Raw genomic sequence first — 19776 nt, 5'->3', positions numbered from 1 at the left:
ATCTCATATTTTCTCTGTGTCTGTCTTGTTTTTCTGTTTGCATGTATGCTCAGACAGGTGTATGAAATTTCTAAAGCCCTTAATGGTTATTTCTGGGTGCCCAGAGAATTGGGCAATTTTCCCTCTTTTTCATTTAGATTTTTCCACATCGCTTGAATTTTATCATAAGCATGTGTCATTTTTATAAATATGGTAATAAGGTAGAATAATTATCCTTTTTGAAAAGAAAAACAAGAAATTGAAAATGCAACTATCCTCTGTTCTTAAATTTGATGTGGCCTCCAGATCAACAGATGTGGTGAATCACCCTTCCAGTGAGTCCCCAAAAACGCTGAAATCAATGCCCCTTCCCTGAATTTGTCAACATGTCTAAGAAGTCCTTCGTCCATGACAAGATTTAACAGTGAAAGAGAAGAGAACTATATATTATCTTTCTTTAAAAAGATACAAAACCCAGGAAGCAACATGGGCACCACCACTTCCTCAGTCACAGAGGGGTCTTGAGCACAGATCACATGCTTCTTCCCCAGGAATGCACTGATTGAGGATTAGGAGTGCTAGCAGCACCTACCCATTGGTTACAGGGCCAAACACATGTTCAGTTGCACTGGTGTGGAACCAACATGAGTATGGTGTCCCCTAAATCGGCATCAGGTCCAAGAAGACACCTGGTGAGATCTGATACCGAAAAGAGGTCGACCGTGTATTGGGCATCATTAAATAATGCGAACTCACCACGGACAACCTCCCTCCGAGTACCATGAGGTGGCACTGCTCACAGCATTCCTGCATCTTCTGCACAGCCTGGGCAGCTTGGGAGTGGCCTCTGAGGGTGGATGGGACCCTGAGGATGAGTGGACCAGGTGGCTCAAACCCATGCTCTCCAGCTAACCCCAGGTTCACCAACCCAGGATTAGTGCGCACAGAAATACCACTTCCTGTGCTCAGCTGGCCATGCAGGCAACACTTAATAATGCAAAGATGTCAGTGGCACATGAGTCATTAAAAATGAAGCAAACCACACACAAATGTGTCTGCAAAAGCAGGCTAAGCACTGCCTCCTTGGTAAACCTGGGATTCCCTTAAAGGAATTCTCTGGAGGGTGTGAGGCTGCTGTGGGTTAGTAAACCAGGGATCACACAGAGTCCTGTTTCTGTTCTCTTCTGTATCCTGAGGGCTGACTATTAAAGATGCTTCTAGATGCCCAAGATTCAACTGCAAGGTTGAATTTGATAGGAAGGAAAAACGAAGTCAGCCATGTGTATTTCAATCTTAACTTCTAAAACATTAGGGCATCCCAACAACCTCTCTCGATTTTCCTAAAGCTGGTAGCGCCCCAGGAAGTTGTTTGAGGGTCAGCCTGGACTCTAAAGTTAGTAGGTCAGTCACATGCATCCTCAGAAAAGTGCTTGCCATGGGTTCAGCCATCCAGAAACCTACCTTGGAAGCAGCTCAGGAAGCCCTCCGAGGCAGAATTTGACACTAAAAGAGAGGAGAGCCGTGTATGACTCGCTTTGATGAATCGAATTCATCACGGCCAGCCTCTCTCCAAGTACCACACATGAACACTGGTGAGTAGTAATCCATTGCCTCTCTTGCAGAGGTGGCCGCCCCTCTCGGGAGTCCTGTTAGGAATGGGTGGGATAGCGTTGGGTAGTGGGCCGAGCCGAGTGACATACACCCACATTAAGTGCATGCTCACCCGAGGCGCACTTACCTTAGGGGAGTGCTGAGGGCACTGCCTTCTCCCCAGCAGCAACGATGCAGTTCGTCCTCCTGGGCAAGACAGGGAGCTTCTGTGTAGCTCACTTGTTCCTGACAGGAGAATCATGGCTGTTTCCCAAAGCCGCAGCATCTCCATGGAGCCTTCTAGGGAGAGACAGGATGCTGGGTATTAGAGGACAAGGTGACAGCCCTAATAAACGCAGCACATGCTCTGGGAAGAAGGATTCAGTCACACACCCAGGAGAAAAACTGGCCTGCATCAGGTCCCTCAACAGAAGACAATGTGGCGTCCAACATCGGAAGTCAACACTTCAAGGAGGCTGTGACTGGGTGAAGGAGCCACCAAGGTTGACTCATTGCATTTTAAGTAAACACACACCCCAAGAGTACGTGTCATCCCGGTCCACCAAGCAGTCACAGCAAGTCCATGGCCGCTTCCCCAGAGTCGGTGGGAGCTCTGGAAAGTCTTCCTGGGGTGGGAGTGATGCTGAGGGTTGGTGACTAGGTGGCCCACAGGGTGAACACAGTGCACGCCCCTCTGGTCAACCAGTCACACACCCTGGATGGTGCTGACACCAACATCTCTTCTGGAAGTCGGCCTGGGGCCCAGGGAGCCTCTCTTCAAAGTCTCGTGAGGTGACGCTGGTGACAGAACCACAGCTGATTCCCCAGAGTTGGCGAGACCCACAGGAAGGCCTCCTATAGGTGCACAGGACGCTCGAGTTATCGGGCCAGGTGACTTACAGCTAGGTCAGCGCACTGTCCATGGCCCGCCATCCATTCTTGGCTTTTCCACATGGTTGACACAAAGACTATGTTTCCTGAAGCTGCTATTGTGTCCAGGAAGTCCTTAGAGGTAGCATTTGGTACTGAAAAAAGTGTTGTCCGTGAATGATTCGTCATAAGTAAAGCGAATCCACCACGAACAACTTCTCTTCAAGTACCACAGAAAAGCAGAGACAAGACAGACAAGGAGTCCCCTTCCACTTCTCCAAGGGGAGTGGCTGCCAGCCACCATCCTGTGGACAGAGTGGACACCGAGCATTAGTGAGGCAGCTGACAGGTGTTCTAGGAACACCCTGCAGTTTGGGCAACCCTCCACTCACCTCCCCTGGAGTGGTGCTGGCACAGTCCCCCTTCCCTGGAGTCGAAATTTTGGTCCTGAATCCACACGCAAGGTTTAGAAATGAGAAGAGGGAGGCCACTTGTCGCAGGCCAGGAGCGCTCCACAGTGTGTAGACCCCAGGGTTTCTGAACAGGGCCTTGGGCTTCTCAACAGAGCACACTGAGTTATCCATCAAGCACGTCAAGGTGCCAGCCAAGCTCCCGCAGGGCCCACTGAACGAGGGAGGTCCAGAGAGAGCCCCCTTTTGCCACTGCAGGTGCCCCTGGAGAAACCGCCCAGCTCAGACACGCCAGCCCCCTGGTGGGTTCCCCATCACTGCCCTGGGTGGATTCTCTATCAATGCCCTTGTGGTCAGAGTGATCTTTCCAACACAGACCATGCATCCCCCCTGCTCACAACCCTTCCAAATCCCCCATCTCACTCAGAATAAAACCTGGAGTCCTGCCTCTCCCAGCTCAGACCCAGTGACTCCCAGCAGCTCGGTTCAATCCCACTGGCCTTCTTGCTTTTTCTTAAAGATGTCAGGGGGCTTTCCATGGGCCTTGCCCTCCTCCTGAAATGCTCCTACCCCAGATCTTCCTCTGGTCCAGCCCACTCCATTCCCACCCACATCCTCAGAGAGAGCTCTCCAGACCCCTGTATTTAACACAAAGGTCCACCTGCTTTTACCTCTGTCACTGAAACCTGCTTTCCCTTTCTCCATAAAACCTAGCAGTGGACAAAATTACACTTCCTAATTCATGTGTTCTCATCCATCTCTTCCACCAGAATGTAAAGTCCACGTGAGCAAGAACTTGATTTCGTTCTCTGCTCTATGCTAAGGTCCAGAATCACCAAGAATAGAGTGTGCGCTCCATCACTGTTTATGGACTGACCAAGTCATTCCTTGTTATTTGATCAGTTCATGAACCATGTAGTTGTGCTAAAAACAAAAGAATCTGATTTTTTTAAAAAGAGAAAACCTGATAAATAAAATCATGGTGGCCAAAGCCACCAACCCTCTCAACAGCCATTATGGCCATGGGCAGGACACAGCTCTGGCAGGAGAGTGAGCTGAGGGAGACGCCTCAGAAACAAAGCTCAGACTACTCAACTAACTCTCCACAAACTCTAAAAGATGTGGATGCCAAGTTTCCCCAGAGGGCAGAGCTACTTCCAGAAACCCTTTCCCGGCAAGATTTGACACTCAAAAATTCTGCCCTGGAACAAAAGCAATAATGATGACCAATTACCTATCAGTCAGTCCGGCTGATGACAATAACACTACCAAGCCAGCATGTCTCCAGGGATTCATCTTACCAAGGGTGAGGGTCACTTGGAGCAGGTGACAGACGTCTTGTGTGAATGGGCTTCTCACTGGTCGACCTCCCCCAGTAATGTAGTGCAGACACCAAAGCCCCTTCCAGAAAATCACAGCCTTGGAAGCAGCCATCTCCTCAGAGATTCGATTCTGGTCATGGCTGTGGCACGTGAGGAAGCTCGTGTCCTGCGATGGCCTGCTCACATACATACCTTGGGTGGGAGGTGAAGGAAGCCAACACCTCCCGCCTGAGGGCGGGACGCTGTCCGGGAAGCCCTCCAAAGCAGTATTTGATACTGAAAAACTGGATGTCCCTGTATGATTCGTCATAAACAAAGCGAACACAGCAGGGATGACCACTCTCCAAGTACCGAAGGCTGACGCTGACGGCCACGTCTTCACCAGAGTCTACCTTCCTTCTAGCTAGTCTGCCTGAGGATGAATTGGGGACAGAGGGTTAGGAGAGTTGAGGGGTGCACAATGTCAATCAAGCCCATGCTTTCCAGTCAACCATGCATTCCTGCCCCTGAAGAGGGATGAAGGGCAACAGATCCTTCCAGAAAGCTTCCCCGGCAATATCCATACTCAAAAAAGGCACCAACCCTCCCTCATGAGACTCGGCACAAAAAAAAAACAAACCCGGCAAGGAGAAGGTCCATTCAAGTGCCAGATAACAGCATGGCCTAGGAAACCACCACCTCTTCTTCTGAGCTGATGTGGCCTCCAGGAGAAGTCACTGGATAGGTAGGGACTGTGGATCAATTGACATACACCATTTATAAAATGTACATTCTCTGATCAACCATCCATTCCCCTATCATGGACAGTGCCCTGACCCCCAGGTCAGGGTCCTGCCGAGGGACCTCTCCAGGGAGTCTGTCCTGAAAAACAGCGGTCCCATATGATGAGCCACAAACCCAGGCGAGGCCCCACACTCAGCCTGGACGCTGCTCTGCCCCCGAGGCCTCCAGAGCCTGGAGGCCACTGTGTGTGAGGCTTACTTCTAATGAAGGCACAGGCTCTGCCATGGGCCATCTTTACAAGTATTTTGGGAGGTGCTGACACTAATGCCTCCTTTAATAATTCCTTGGAATTATATCCAGGAAAGAGGTGATGCTGAGTAGCAGAGAAAGCGCTGTAGAAGGAACCTGCCATGGATGAGACCTCTCCAGGTGTGGCAGAGGAGTCCCCCTGCCTCCTCTTGTAGGTAGCCTGGATGCTGAGGGTCAAGGACAGAGAAAGCCTGTGACCTGGCCTGACAATCTGCCCTGTGGCCTCTGGTCCAGCAGTACCTCCTGGACCATGGCCTCGTGCTGATGGCGAGAACATTTCCCTGGAGTTGCCCTCCCTTCTGGGGGGCCCTCACGGGCAGGCTGCACAGATAATGAGAATGAATGAGCCATTTAATAGGTATCATCAATTCAGCCCCTCTCTGCCTGGGACACAGAGTGGGGCTGAGCACTGAAACGGTCTTGCCCAGAAGTACCCCAAGGACTGGTTGCTTGGGCCAGCGAACACTGGGCATCGTCAACAGACCCTTCCCCAGGTACCTTGTGACGGTGCTGACACAGGCCGCCTCTCTGGCGGCGGGACACCTCCACACATTCTCCCACCATGCAGGAATGAGGCCAACGGTGTGGTCTTTGTCATGAAAAATGCAAGAGCGCTCCGGCGGTTCCTCACCAAGCCCCATGCCGCGACATTCACAGCGCGTCGGCATCCCCCGGCCAGAGCCTCCATCACTTCTAGGGCTTCTCCTGAGGGTGGAACGAATTCTCCGGGTTAGCGGCGCAGGGAACACATTCATCAACAAAGTTCCTGTCCCTGCGTCACCTCTGTGCACACACCTCAGGCGAAGCCGACAGTTTTCTTACTGTGAAGCTGGCACCCGCAGGCACCCGTACAAACTGACTCCACACAGGGACCCCCGCGCACTGGCCGCCTCAGATAAGACAAAGCATCGAGGCAGAGAGCAGTGGGGCTTTGCAGCCACTCCAGGATGCTGCCCTGCACAGGGACCACATCCTGAAGGGGGCGGGGCTCGGTGCCACCGTCCTCCACTGTATTAGTCCATTTTCAGGCTGCTGATAAAGACATATCCAAGACTAGGCAATGTGCAAAAGAAAGAGGTCTGATTGGACTTACAGTTCCACGTGGCTGGGGAAGCCTCACAGTCATGGTGGAAGGCGAGGAGAAGCAAGTCAGGTCTTACGTGGATGGCAGCAGCAAACAGAGACGTTGTGCAGGAAACTCCGCCTTACGAAATCATCAGCTCTCGTGAGACCCGTTCACTATCCTGAGAACGGCAGGGGAAAGACCCACTCCCATGACTCCGTCACCTCCCACCAGGACCCTCCCACAACACGAAGGAACTCAAAATGAGATCTGGGTGGAGGCACAGCCAAACCGGGGATCAAGGACAGCCTCCCTTCTCCATAACCAGGGGCCATGCTGGAGTCCGTGCTCTCCTCCCAAACTAGGTGCTACGTGCAGGAAGCCCTCTGAGGCAGCATCACAGAGCCAAAGAGTCATTAGCTGCGTGGTCTCCATCAGGAGGCAGCGAAGGGAACCTGGCACCATGCCAGCATCTTTGAGTGCCAAGCAGTGGACCAGGAGATCCCACCAGGTCGGCTGGCAGAGCCTCAGGGAAGCTGACCTGAGGAGGAAGTGGCACTGGGCCAGTGACCTGGGTGAGGAGTAGGAACAGAGCCCAAGTCGCCCTGCCCTTCACACACCCACAGAGGCACTGGACTTCATCCAGGGAGCCACCCTGGGCCAGATCCGACCCTAAAAAAACAGGCTGTCCTCAGAGGAGTCCGCATGGAAGAAGTAACTTCTCCTCAGTGTCCCAGGGCAGTGGTAGACCCTGTCCTCGCCCCCAGGGAGCCACCCTGAAAAGCACTGGGTCCAGAGGGTCTGTCCCAGGAAAGGACCTAGCCCTGTGGCTAAGCCACAGGCCCCAGCACTGGGGGAAGGCAGAGGTTTGCATTCAAAGAGGAGGGAACCTCACACAACTCGTAAAAACACATCGCATTCACAGCAAACACAGCAAAGCAATCCAGGGCTCTTCCCCCCACCGGCCTCATTTTCAGGAGGCCTCCCTCACACAGCACAGAGCCGGGGTGCGGGCTCTCAGCTCACACAAGGCACACACTCTCACGTCTCCCGTGGGGGCGGCCCTCCGAGGCAGAGTCTGATATTCAAAAAGAGGTTAACCATGTATTATTCATGATGAATGAAGCGAACATAACACGGATAACCTCTCCTCAAATATCCTTGAATAGTTCTGAAACGAAAACCATGGCCTCTTCCCCACCGTTGTCTTTGCTTCCAGAAGATTCTTCTCAGGATGAGCTGAATCCCGGGGTTGCAGCGGGGGCAGGGAGAGGCGTTCACATCCTGCAGAGAAAGCACACATGCTGGCATCAACCTTCCATTCCCGTACCTTAGTCTCAGGGCCCAGGCAGCCCTGGCACCAAAGTCCAAACCCTGACATTGGAACCATGCTCAGAAAGGCTTCTAAGGCAGGTTCCACTAAAGATCTAGAACAGCTTCCTCCAGGGATTCCTGACAGACAGGATTTGATGACGAGAAGCCACCAGAATGCGTGTCAGAGATAAGCAAAGCCATCGTGAAGAATTCTGCTTCCAACAAAACGGGGTGTCACTGATCCCTGAAGACAGGGTCCCTACCGCAGAGATGGTCTCAGTTCCTGGAAGTTCCTCCCGAGGACTGCTTGGAAACGAACGGTCACAGAATTCCAGAGCCCAGGACATCAATAATGAATAAGCACGCCGCTGACCCCCACCCGACAATCTTGCAGCAGCTTGACACCGGCGGCCCCTCCCTGAAGCAGGTCTTGCATCTGGGGAGCCCTTTGAGGCATGATTTGATTTAAAGAAAAGTAATCTTGTGATATTTATGCATGTGAAGGTGAACCCTCATTCACAAACCAAAGCATGGCACGTTGCTTCTGGGCCGTTCTCCCACGACGGACAGTTTATGGCATGTGGGGAGACAGAGGACGCACATTACAGGGAAAGCACCTGGTCTCCAGCCCTGAACCGCTGCACGTGTTGTCGACAGACCGGTGGCATTAGCATCACTTGAGAACTTGCTAAAAATGCAGAATCTTGGTCCCTGAATCAGAATCTGCTTTTTAACAAGATCCCTAGGTGATGAAAATCTTAGGAGCATTTTTAAAGTTTGAGAAATACTACTCTAGCCAACAATTCATATGCGCGCGTGCACACACACACACACACACACACACACACACACCCCAGAGGTGCTGTCGAACACAACGTCTTATTCCATGAGAGTCTGTCTGAGATGGGGTGGTTCCCAAGGAAGACACAAAGCCATGCCACGTCCACCAAGAATAATCCAAACACCCAGCAGGCAGCTGCTTAGGTGCGGCCAAAAAGCAGTAGTAGTAACAGGAAATGTACTGAGTTTTTACTAATGTTTGCATTCCCTACAGGAAGGTTTTCGTGCTCAGAATGGAGGCTAAAGATAGGAGAGGCTGGACCCAGATGCCCCGGTCCACCATCTATCCAGAGAGATGCTTGACCCTGGCATCTCTCCAAGGAATTCCTCGTAGTTAAGATGAAATAACAAGAAGAGAAAGAGGGATGAAATAATTGTGAACATCTTCCAATAAAACAATATGGCACCAAATCCCTAAATGGCATCTCCACCCCAGAGCTAGCATTTGTCCAAGGAAATCGCACTGGTGGCTTGCCTTCTGAGATCACTGGATTCATTATTATAAATCAATGACACAGTCACACTCCATGGTGGGGCAGGCACCGATGTCCCCTCGCTGAAGTCAGCACTGTGCTTTCGAAAACTTCTGAAGCAAATTTGGATACTAAAACAATGGTTGTCCGATATTAATCATCATAAATATAGAGACCATACTACGGACAGCCATTCTTTAAGCACCAAAGAACTGTGCCATCAAGAAGAGCTGGGCATCTTCTCCAAAGTTGGTGTCTCTTCCAGAAGGTTCTTCTCAGGTAGTCCAAACAATGAGGATTAGCAGGTCAGCTTCACACATTGAGAGTCAAGCCCATGCCTTGGGGGTCACACTCTCGGGCAGGGAAAGTGGTCTGGCCCCAGTGATCTGTCTCTAAGGTTTGCTTCATGTCCAAGAAGTGCCTCCAAGAGGCAGGATTTGATAAGTCGCCTGAATGCTGGGTCACCCACAACACACACCCATGGCCGATGCAAATCCTTGGCAGCACCAAAGAGTCCCATGGCCCCTTGCCAAGCATGGCCCTGCCTCCAGGGTTCTGAGGTTAGGGCACAAGTGTCCCCACCACAAACCAACTGCATGCACCCTCATCCCCACCCAGGCATGAGCCCCCTGGGAAGGGCTGATGCGTGCATCCCTTTACAGAACTTGTCGTGGCATCCAGGAAGTCTGCCGAAGCAGGATTTGATACTCAAAAAGAAATTGTCCTTGTATGATTCATCATAAATAAAGCGAACACACCAAGGATAATTTCTCCTCAAGTATGAAACAGCAGCACGGACAGGAACACCACCACCTCCAGGTCTTTAGCTCAAGGTTGGATGGTGATTGCTACCTGGCAAACCCAGTCACGCACGCGCTCATGCACACACACCACGCACATACAGGCATGCACAATGCATGCACCACGTTTGACCTCTCTTTAAGCACCAGGGAAGCAAGATGCCATAGAATTCTCACTCGGCTTGGCGTTCTCGCTCAAGAGTTTGCTTCAAAGTGTGGATAGTGGCTGAGGTCAAGAATCCAGGGACTGTCTCTCTTAAGCGCAGCAAATGTTCTCGGCACCCCTGCTGACCCCCACTGCATGTGGCATTGTGTTTCGAAAGCATCGTGAGAATGGCTTAGCTGCCAAGCATCAACACTGTCACTAGCCCCCACTGTAAACACCGTGTGTGCTCTGGGCTTCATAGTCCGTTCCATACCCGACAAAGGACTTGACTTCCATGTCTTGACATTGTTCCAAAAACCCACGGAGAGATTTTAGTCATAAGACCACCACCCCCAGTGATAGTTTCACAGCACACAAGGGTCCTGGCTACCACCTACGAAGTGCTGACCACCGGGCTCTGCTCTGAGCCGTGTACAAGTCTTAACTCATTCAGCCCCAGCAGCCCACGAAGTAGACGCCGATGTGATTCCCATTTGACATGTGAGACCACGGGCACAGCACGATGAGATCCTTGCCCAAAGTTGGACGGTTAGTAAATGTCAGAGGTGGGATCCAAACACAGGAAATCGAGCTCCAGAGTCTGCGCTCTTGATACTGAAAAAGTGGATGACCCTGTACGATTCGACACGAGCAAAACGAACAGGACAGGGATAACCACTCTCCAAGTACCAAAGGTTAGCACGGAAAAGAAAGCCACTGCCTTGGGTGGACTTGGTATGTCTTCAAGGCGCGGTCCTGGGGATGAATTAGATGCTGAGGGTTAGTGGACCAGGTCACATACCCCAAGCAGAACATGCACACTCACGTACCGAGTAACAGCAGGGACCACAAAGCCACTGCCCCGCACCAGCGCCACCCCAGCCATCAGCCCAGGCTGGTGACTGCCCGCTCAGGAAGCAGGGACCCAGACCACACACGTCGTGCATGCTTTTGGCCCCGCCCACACTGCACCAGGAGAGGGGATGTCCCAGAGGCCACTGCCTTCCCTAAAGTCATCCATGTGCCCGTGAAGTCCTCTCTGTGAAGTGGGGACCCGTGAGCAATTTGCCACACACAAAACGGATACACACGGTCATGCACACACATACCGCATCCCTTGCTGAGTGTGGACTGGGTCCAAGACAAGGTTTGATACTCACAGAGAGCTTGCCCTTGTATATTCCATGTCAATAAACCGAATATACAAAGGGCAACCTCGCTTTAAGTACCAAACAATAGCACTGGGCAGGTTCCTCACTATCATTCACAGGGCCGGCCTCGTCTCCCGGGGTTCATCCTGGGGGAGGAGGGGGTGGGAGACGCGGGATCAGCAGACCAGGTGGCAAACACCACCTGCCAGCCGTGTGCCCATAGGTCAGCTCTCCATCCCAAAGAAACCGGGAAGGGGCAGACGCCAGCACCCCTTCACCGGAATCAGCCTCATTTCCAGGCATCACTCCAGATTAGGACTTGTTCCTGAAAAGGAGATCCACCCCACAGGCCTTCCTGGGCACACACAGGGCTCAGCTTCTCCCTTTCTACAGGAACTCCCTGGGCTGGGACCACCATCTCCTTCCCAGTGTGGGCACCTCTCCAGGAAGTCTTCCTAAGGATGCACTCAGCACCGAGGTCCCAGGCACTGGATGAATTTACACCTTAGACAAAGCAAAGGCCCTGTGGTCACCATTCCTTCATCCATCTCACAGAGCCATTAACACCAGTGTCATTCTCCATGCCAGCCCTTGCCCCATCCCTGCCAGAGGCTGGCATCGTGTCCATGAAGCCGGGCTAAGAAAGAGCTCATGGTCAACAGTAGTCAAACCCCCATGCCCCCGAGTAACTTAGGAAGCAGACCCACAGCCCATTCCCCACAGTGCCTCTCCCTCAAGGAGAGAGGAGCAGGAGCTGCCGGTCTAGGTGGCAGGTTGTGTGACTCATTACCCAGGCTGGCGCTCACCTCTCTTCACCAGGACGTTCACTTTCCTTGGGCTGAGGATGCGGCGAATGCCCTTCCTGAAGCTGGCTTCGGGTCCACATGACCCCCATGGCAGTCGGAGTGTAAAAAGCTGGCAGTCACACGGCCCAAGGAGTGTCTCCACAAACACAGAACCAGAGTCCCATTCTTAGGCCGCCATCCTAGGTGTGAGCAGAAAGCCAGCAGTCAGAGGCGGGGCACACACATGGAAGCAGAAGCAGTCGCCCTCTGACGTCCCACATTCACGCACCTGGTGCGGGGCTGACGGCTCCCACGGCTCATCCCCAGAGCTGCCTTCATGGGCAATCACAAATGACAAATAGAAACAAACCACTCTTGCAGATTCAGCCTGGGGACTGCAAGCTGGATCATGAACACCCAAGCATCCAAAAACAAAAAACAAAAAACGCTGATGAGCACACCTCAGACCCTTCCCCAAGGTCAATACCACCTCTAGGAAGCCCTCCTGGGCTGGCCTACCAGGCTGGAAACCAGCACAGACAGAGCCAGTGCTCCGTGCTCCAGCATCCCTCCTGTCTGTGTTCCCCTTGAAATGATGCAACATCCAGGTCTCCCTTATAAGGCTGATGCTGGGAACAGGAAGCCTTCTGGGTATGACTTGGTACCAAAAAGAGTCAGATTGATGTGTGATTTATCCTTAAAAAAGCAAACCACCATTAAACTCGGTGCACACAAAAAGGACCCCCCTCTTCTGCTGCCTCCAGGGAGTCCACAGGAAGAACCAGCACAGAGGGCAAAGGCAGAACCCAAGGGCCAGGATCACAGCCAAGCTCACGTTCCCAGACAGGAAAGCCAGGCCGTACCTGAGACGGGTTGACATCCGCGGCTTTGTCCCGGAGACAGCAGGGTCTGAGCGCCTTCCCCGACAGAGTTTGATACGCAAATAAGAGTCTCCCCCTGTATATTCACCATTAATCAAGTGAACATACAAAGGGTATCCTCTCTTCAAGTACCAAAGAGCGGCTCGAAGAGCAGGTGAGGACCACGCCAGGTCTTCGCTGGAGCGGACATCTCCTCCTGTGAGGCCTGAGACCAAGGGGGAGGGGCCAGGTGACAAGCCCCATCTGGCTGACCCTGGAGCTGGGCCTGCACCTTGCAGGTGGTGGCATGGCCCTGAAAGGTGGCACATCCAGGACTCCCTGCAGTGAGATTGGCTTCTAAACAACAGAACAGGTGGGCATGACTATCAATGTACTCAGCATGCATGGGTGAACCTGCTTCAAACACCCACAAGCTACATGGACGATGGAACCATCACCTTTCTCCAAAGGGGCATGGGGTGTGAGGGCTCAGCCCTGGAAGACATGGACTCATCAGAGAAGAGGGCATCTGCAGGCATTCTCAGAGCTGGAGAGTGCTGAGACACTGTCCCTCCTCTGAGGCTGGCTGTCCTAGAGATGACCAGATCCAAGAATATGTCACCTGCACCTGCCTCAAAACAAACAAAAAGAGGGCCCCAGCATCAGACACTGCGGACAAAGGAGTCCTGAAGACCAGACACACCTGCCCAAGGCACACTCAGGTGCAATCCACTGGACAATGTGCTCCGAGGACTGGCCATTGGAGTCCAGCAACAGTCCCAGAGGGCACAGGCACCTCAGGGAGCTCCACCAGTCACTTGCCTTAGAACAGCCTGACATCCACGTCCTTCCCTCAAGGCTGACACTCTCTCAAGGACGAAGCCCACCAGGGAGTAGCAGGTTAGGGGAGTAGCAGGTGAGCAGCAGCATCGGCTCCGTGCTCCACCCTCCACCACCCATTCATGTGTCCAGAGAGGTGCGAGGTTAGTGCCGGAAGCAGGAAGCCTTCTGGGTATGACTTGGTATGGAGAAGAGGCAGATCCGTGTGATTTATCCTTAAAAAAGCAAACCACCATTAAACTCGGTGCACACAAAAAGGACCCTCCTCTCCCGCTGCCTCCAGGGAGTCCACAGGAAGAACCAGCACAGAGGGCAAAGGCAGAACCCAAGGGCCAAGATCACAGCCAAGCTCACGTTCCCAGACAGGGAAGCCAGGCCGTACCTGAGACAGGCTGACATCCACGGCTTTGTCCTGGAGACAGCAGGGTCTGAGCGCCTTCCCCGACAGAGTTTGATACGCAAATAAGAGTCTCCCCCTGTATATTCACCATTAATCAAGTGAACATACAAAGGGTATCCTCTCTTCAAGTACCAAAGAGTGGCTCGAAGAGCAGGTGAGGATCACGCCAGGTCTTCGCTGGAGTGGACATCTCCTCCTGTGAGGCCTGAGACCAAGTGGGAGGGGCCAGGTGACAAGCCTCATCTGGCTGTCCCTGGAGCTGGGCCTACCATGCAGTTGACTTTACTTCCCAGCATCTCTTCAAGACAGGATTGGTTACCAAAAGACAGGCAATCCTGTACCATTTGAAATAATGTAAATGTAAAACGACTGAACTCCCTTTAGGGCCTGCAAAAATACCCTGGGAGAAGAACCTCTGCCTCTGCCCAAAGCCACTGCCTCCAGGAAGCCCTCCTGGTGAACACTGGCTAAGGGAGGTTAGAAGATGCAGTAACATGCATCATTAAAGAAAAAAGAGAAACAGAAATCCAGCACATTCCATTTGCAAATCACAAAGCAGCACTATGACAAGTGTCCCTTCTCCTGAATTTGGCATTGTACTCAGAAAGCCATCTGAGCAGTTAGTTGTTACTAAGTATTCATCTAGTTGTTACTCAAAAGTATTGGCAAGATTCATCAAAGGAAAATGAGATTCTCATGGGCCAACTCTCTCTGAATAAACAGATACTAACATCAGGAATCCAAGGGTCTTCCCATTGGCAAGAATCCCCAAAGGACGCCTATGGACTAAGAGAGTAGTGGGGCTTAGAGGTCCCAGTAGCAAGTGCCGTAGCCACACTGGGTGCTCTGGAGCCTCCTTCCTGTGGAGTAGCCTTCCCTCAAGTGGACAGTGAGGTCCAAAAGTCACTCTAAGGATGGACTAGGTATGGAGAGTGGGTGGACCAGATGACCCACGTCTACATTAGACATTGACTTTGCTGACAGTCATTCTTTCATGTATCGGGGAGATGCATTGACCAGAAGACCTCTTCTCAGAGGCTGGCATCATGCTGGGCAGACCTGCCGGAGTAGCAGCCCACGGATGCCTTGTGATGAGCAGGGCCCATCCAGGGAGGCCCTTTGTTCTTTCTTTTTTTTTTTTTTTAACTTATATTTTTGAGACAGGGGTCTCTTTCAGCCAGACTGAAGTGCAGTGGCACGATCTTGGCTCACTGCAATCTCCCAACTCCCAGGCTCAAATGATCCTCCAGCCTCAGCCTCCTAAGTACTGGGACCACAGGCACACACCATGACGCCCAGCTAATTTTTGTATTTTTTGCAGAGACGGGTTTTTGCCCAGTTGCCCAAGTTAGTTTTGAACTCCTGGGCTTAAGCCATCCACCGTCTCAGCCTCCCAAAGGGCTGGGATTACAAGCGTGAACCACCATGCCGGGCCAAGGGAGGCCCCTTTTTTCTAAGCAGAACAGGTGCTCTGAAAAGAAAACCTTATATCATCTCCAAAGCCAGCATCTCTTCCAGAATGTTCTCGGAAGGACGCATGAGATGAAGAGGGTCAGAGAACCAGGTCACAAACAGCAAGACAGAGGCACGTGCCTTGTGGTCAACCATCCACACCCCAGGGCTATCCTGGCCATCTGACAGATTGCTGGAGTCAGCCTTGTTCCCAAGAAGGCTTCCGAGGCAGGATTTGCTCCCTAGAGAGTCTGCCTTTGTATAATCATTGCAAGTAAACCAAAAGCAGGGAGGATTACCTCTCTTCAAGCAGCAAATGATGGCAGTGACAGAAGGCCACTTTCACTGTGACTAAGCTGCCACCAGCTCCAGGAGCAAGCCTGAGAGACACAGATGGGATCTGCATGGTGAGGGCAGCACACCGAGGTGTGAGTGTGAAGTGCAGGCCTGCGGGTGAATCGTAAGTCTATTCCTTCCATAGCCCCTGACAGCCCACTCAGGTATTCTCTAAGGTACAACTAGTCACAGAAAAAGAGGTTCATTCCAGAAAATGCATAGCAATCATGGTAAACACACAGAGAACAAACTTCGTTCAAGGTCAATGAGGCAATACTGAGAACATAGCCTTGTAACAACACATTATGCACGCGCCCGGGGCAGTGAGCAAACAGCAGAGAAGCTGACGGCGTATTTCACACAAAGTACAATTCTGTATCTGTCCGTCCTGTACCCGAGAGGGGTACAGATGGCATCCCTTCTTCCATGGCGACTTCACGTCCTCCGAGGTTTTCAAAGCAGCATTTGATACTGAAAACGTGGATTTTCCTCTATGATTAATCATAAATAATGTACTCATAGAAGGAGAATCTACCTTTTAAATACCAAAGAAGGATTCCATCCAGGAAAACGCGCACCTGTGCTTGAGTCATCAGAAAAGAAAGTCACATGAGGCAGACGAGCTTCCACAGAAAAACTGGCACCACAAGACCCACAATTTAATCTTCACCAAGTTGGCATCTCAAGATGGTTCTCAGGCGCACCCCATACATTCAGATACGACGCGCGGCCCACCATCTTTGCACCTAATCAGGCCCTACGGTCTCTTCCGGAAGCATTTCCAAAGCAGCATTTGATACTGAAAACATGGATTTTCCTCTATGATTAACCAGGAATCACGTAAACATAGAAGGAATATCCACGTTTTAAATACCAAAGAAGGACTGGGCTCTGGAAAGGACAAATCTGAACGCAGTTCATGGAAAATGGAAGCAAGACAGCAAAGCAACCGTTTTCAGTCCCATGGCGTAGCCGTGACAACACACCACAGCCTGTGTGCCAAGCTGGCTCCTCAGCGAAAGGGGGCTTCTAAAGGTGATGGTCAGCAGACATATGGCACGAACTCAGCACATGTTCTGCGGCCCACCATCTTTCCACTTACCCTGGAGGGCTCAGCCCCACCTCACGTCCCAGCTGGTGGCTTCCGTCCAGCCATGATCCCAAGGCAGCATTTGATACTGAAAACGTGGATTTTCCTCTATGATTAACCATCAAACACGTAACCATAGAAGGAAAATCTACCTTTTAAATACCAAAGAAGGTTTCATCCCGGAAAGCACGAACCTAAGTACAATCCATCAAACACAAAAGTAGCATAACACAGAGGAGAGCATTCGGCCTCATGGAGAAACTGACGACAGAGCCCAGACGCTTGGCTGAGCGGGCAGCTCGCGAGAGGGGTCTTCTCAAGATGGGCAGGTGGTCCACAGACATATGGCACGAATTCAGCACATGTTCTGGGGTCCACCGACTTTCCACTTACCCTGGATTGGGGGGGGGACTTTATTGTCTCTTCCCTGATGGTGGTTTCAGTCCAGGAATGTTTCCAAGCAGCATTTGATACTGAAAACGTGGAATTTCCTCTATGTTTAACCATAAATAACATAAACATAGAAGGAATATCCACCTTTTAAATACCAAAGAAGGATTGAGTCCTGGAAAGCATGAACCTAAGCACAATCTATCAAGATTAAAGACAGCACAGGACAGGTGCAGTCGGCAGGGGCCTCCCGGGCTAGCAGCAGTGACGTGCGCCCTGCGGAGGACACATGTCCCAGGACAGACCTTGCTAACAAGAGCTTAGGTTCTGGGATTCACCTTCCATCACTCTCTGCATGGGGGCAGGGGCTAACCTTCCTCTCAGAAATGTTCAGAAATATTTTAAAAGCGGCCTTAGATACTGACAATGTGGATTTTCCTCTATGATTAACCATAAATCCTGTAAGCATAGAAGGAACATCCACCTTTTAGATGCGAAAAGTTGGAACAGCCCTGGAGAACACAAACCCAAACATGACTCATCAAAGAGAGAAGGTAATGGAAGCAGGTGAGTGCTTTGAGTCCCACATGGGAAGCGCAGGGCCCACCCCCGCCTCTTCACATCCAGAGATGGAACTCCTACGTAGGCACGCGTAGGTTTGGGGTCTGCCCTGCTGTCACTCGTCTGGGTGGCAGTAACCCTAAGGTCTCTTCCCTAATGGAGATTTCACGGTCAAGAGCGTTTCCAAAGTAGCATTTAATTCTGAAAAAAAAAAAACAAAAAAAGTGAATGTTCATCAAAAATTTGCCATAAGTAAAGCGGGCAAAGTAGAGATTCCATGCTTTAAACTCCGAAAATATAAAAAACAAAAAGAAAATAAGCCTGTCAGGTTCCTAAAGTCAGCATTGCCTCCATGAAGCCCTCCCAAGGCACCTAATGACCAACGTCACGTAACTGTGGGCTGGAGCGTCCTTCACATACCTTGGAGGGAGAAGGATACCCAATAATCTTCCAGAAAGTGAAGCTTGTGTCCAGAAAGTTTCCATCTGCAGGACTGGTCACGTCAGTGTGACAGACTGAGGAATAGGCAAACAGGTCAAAAACAATGTCTCTTTAAATATAACCGAGAGGTAGCAAAACATGATGCTCACCAGCCCCTACCACCACCACCCTCTACAAACAATGATTGCAGCTTCCAGAAAAATCATTTTTGGGGTGGACTGGATGCAGAGACTTACTAAAATAGCGACAACACATGCCTCCCAGAGTTAAAAATAAAGGACCAATAATCCCAGACTCAAACCGTATCTCGCAAAGGTGTCATCACTCCAGGAAGTGCCCCTAAAATGGCTTCAGTACTGAGGACCGGGTCACATTCTCCACAGGCAAAGCGTATGCTCCATGTCCAACCCTCCATTCACACTCCACACACGGACAACCTACACCCATCTCACTTCTCTAAAGCTGGAATTGGTTCAAAACAGTCTTGTACTTAAAAACCACTACCTCTCACACATGCAGAGTTAGGCATTCCTCCTACTGGCAAATGGATTAGAGAGCGGACCAGATAACACCCGTTGTCTGCAATTCGCCAGCCCCTCCCCTACAGCCACAGCTTGTTGAGGAAGCAAGTCTGATTCTCCGAAGCCTCAAAGCACAATTTGGCATAAATAAAGCAAATCTACATGGACAAGCATTCTGCCCGTACCAGCCAGAGCAAGGCCACTTTCCCCAGGTCACGGCTGCCTCCATGAGGCCCTGTTGAGGACCAATGGGACATGGCTGGTTAGGGAATCAAACGGTCTGAGTCATAAACATGTATTCTCTGTGGCCAGACATCATTCATGTCCCCAGGAGTGGGTCTTGGCAGGATGGTCCTGAAGGAGGGGGACATGGAATTGAGGAACAGCTGCTGGCTGGGCTTGGGGGTCTTATTTTGGTAACTGAAACACCGGCAGCCTGGAAGAGCTGGGATAGGTGTAGTAATCAGCCAAGGAACTCTTCTTCCTGTGTGTTGGGACAAAGGTCAGCCCACAGGCTGTCCCTTCCGAGGGGCTGGCATCCCTCCCTGAGGGGCCTGGCTAGGGTACCCAGGCTAGTGAACTAACACATCCGTGTCCGCCCCGGCCCTCAGCTCTAGGTGCAGCTGACTCCCCAGGCCCTGCTGGGGGATCTGGCTGCAGCAACCCTGCTCAGGACAGGACTTGTCCTTAATTGGATATGCCCCTAATTGGTTTCTTCCGCTTTTTTCACCTGCCCCCTTCCCACTTCCTCCTGGAATGGGCTTCCCTGATGGTACTTCCTCCGTGATTAACCATAAATCCTGTAAGCATAGAAGGAACATTCACCTTTTAGATGCAAAAAGTTGCTGGCCGGACGCGGTGGCTGACGCCTATAATCCCAGAACTTTGGGAAGCCGAGGTGGACGGATCACCTGAGGTCAGGAGTTCAAAACCAACCTGGCCAACATGGTAAAACCCTGTCTCTACTAAAAATATAAAAATTAGCCGGGCACAGTGGTGGGCGCCTGTAATCCCAGCACTTTGGGAGGCCGAGGTGGGCGGATCACGAGGTCAGGAGATCGAGATCATCCTGGCTAAAATGGTGAAACCCCATCTCTACTAAAAATACAAA

At 51.5% G+C, this 19776-nt stretch overlaps 16 non-coding genes across 16 annotated transcripts; all 16 read right to left on the bottom strand.

The window, feature by feature from the left end:
- Positions 1 to 1481: 1481 nt before the first annotated feature.
- Positions 1482 to 1554, bottom strand: MIR485 (microRNA mir-485). The gene has a single exon (NR_032536.1). It is a non-coding gene; the product is annotated as a microRNA mir-485 (primary transcript).
- A 98-nt stretch (positions 1555 to 1652) lies between these two features.
- On the bottom strand, positions 1653 to 1718 carry MIR668 (microRNA mir-668). The gene has a single exon (NR_032683.1). It is a non-coding gene; the product is annotated as a microRNA mir-668 (primary transcript).
- A 496-nt stretch (positions 1719 to 2214) lies between these two features.
- MIR134 (microRNA mir-134) lies at positions 2215 to 2287 on the bottom strand. The gene has a single exon (NR_032405.1). It is a non-coding gene; the product is annotated as a microRNA mir-134 (primary transcript).
- Positions 2288 to 2592: 305 nt separating this feature from the next.
- Positions 2593 to 2668, bottom strand: MIR382 (microRNA mir-382). Its single transcript, NR_032508.1, has one exon. It is a non-coding gene; the product is annotated as a microRNA mir-382 (primary transcript).
- Positions 2669 to 4443: 1775 nt separating this feature from the next.
- Positions 4444 to 4523, bottom strand: MIR487A (microRNA mir-487a). Its single transcript, NR_032538.1, has one exon. It is a non-coding gene; the product is annotated as a microRNA mir-487a (primary transcript).
- A 3723-nt stretch (positions 4524 to 8246) lies between these two features.
- MIR544 (microRNA mir-544) lies at positions 8247 to 8337 on the bottom strand. Its single transcript, NR_032595.1, has one exon. It is a non-coding gene; the product is annotated as a microRNA mir-544 (primary transcript).
- Positions 8338 to 9019: 682 nt separating this feature from the next.
- On the bottom strand, positions 9020 to 9098 carry MIR889 (microRNA mir-889). The gene has a single exon (NR_032699.1). It is a non-coding gene; the product is annotated as a microRNA mir-889 (primary transcript).
- A 499-nt stretch (positions 9099 to 9597) lies between these two features.
- Positions 9598 to 9675, bottom strand: MIR539 (microRNA mir-539). The gene has a single exon (NR_032593.1). It is a non-coding gene; the product is annotated as a microRNA mir-539 (primary transcript).
- A 772-nt stretch (positions 9676 to 10447) lies between these two features.
- On the bottom strand, positions 10448 to 10531 carry MIR487B (microRNA mir-487b). Its single transcript, NR_032539.1, has one exon. It is a non-coding gene; the product is annotated as a microRNA mir-487b (primary transcript).
- Positions 10532 to 10991: 460 nt separating this feature from the next.
- On the bottom strand, positions 10992 to 11066 carry MIR381 (microRNA mir-381). The gene has a single exon (NR_032507.1). It is a non-coding gene; the product is annotated as a microRNA mir-381 (primary transcript).
- Positions 11067 to 12687: 1621 nt separating this feature from the next.
- On the bottom strand, positions 12688 to 12797 carry MIR1185-1 (microRNA mir-1185-1). The gene has a single exon (NR_128280.1). It is a non-coding gene; the product is annotated as a microRNA mir-1185-1 (primary transcript).
- Positions 12798 to 16135: 3338 nt separating this feature from the next.
- On the bottom strand, positions 16136 to 16203 carry MIR376A-1 (microRNA mir-376a-1). Its single transcript, NR_032499.1, has one exon. It is a non-coding gene; the product is annotated as a microRNA mir-376a-1 (primary transcript).
- Positions 16204 to 16449: 246 nt separating this feature from the next.
- On the bottom strand, positions 16450 to 16549 carry MIR376B (microRNA mir-376b). The gene has a single exon (NR_032501.1). It is a non-coding gene; the product is annotated as a microRNA mir-376b (primary transcript).
- Positions 16550 to 16685: 136 nt separating this feature from the next.
- On the bottom strand, positions 16686 to 16766 carry MIR654 (microRNA mir-654). The gene has a single exon (NR_032676.1). It is a non-coding gene; the product is annotated as a microRNA mir-654 (primary transcript).
- Positions 16767 to 16836: 70 nt separating this feature from the next.
- Positions 16837 to 16916, bottom strand: MIR376A-2 (microRNA mir-376a-2). Its single transcript, NR_032500.1, has one exon. It is a non-coding gene; the product is annotated as a microRNA mir-376a-2 (primary transcript).
- Positions 16917 to 17228: 312 nt separating this feature from the next.
- On the bottom strand, positions 17229 to 17294 carry MIR376C (microRNA mir-376c). Its single transcript, NR_032502.1, has one exon. It is a non-coding gene; the product is annotated as a microRNA mir-376c (primary transcript).
- Between the last annotated feature and the right edge of the window lie 2482 nt (positions 17295 to 19776).

This window comes from Macaca mulatta, chromosome 7 (genome assembly GCF_049350105.2).
Source record: "Macaca mulatta isolate MMU2019108-1 chromosome 7, T2T-MMU8v2.0, whole genome shotgun sequence".
In the NCBI taxonomy this organism is placed as follows: domain Eukaryota; kingdom Metazoa; phylum Chordata; class Mammalia; order Primates; family Cercopithecidae; genus Macaca; species Macaca mulatta.
The sequence above is the reverse complement of the archived record's forward strand: the minus strand, read 5'-3'. Positions and strand labels throughout refer to the sequence as shown.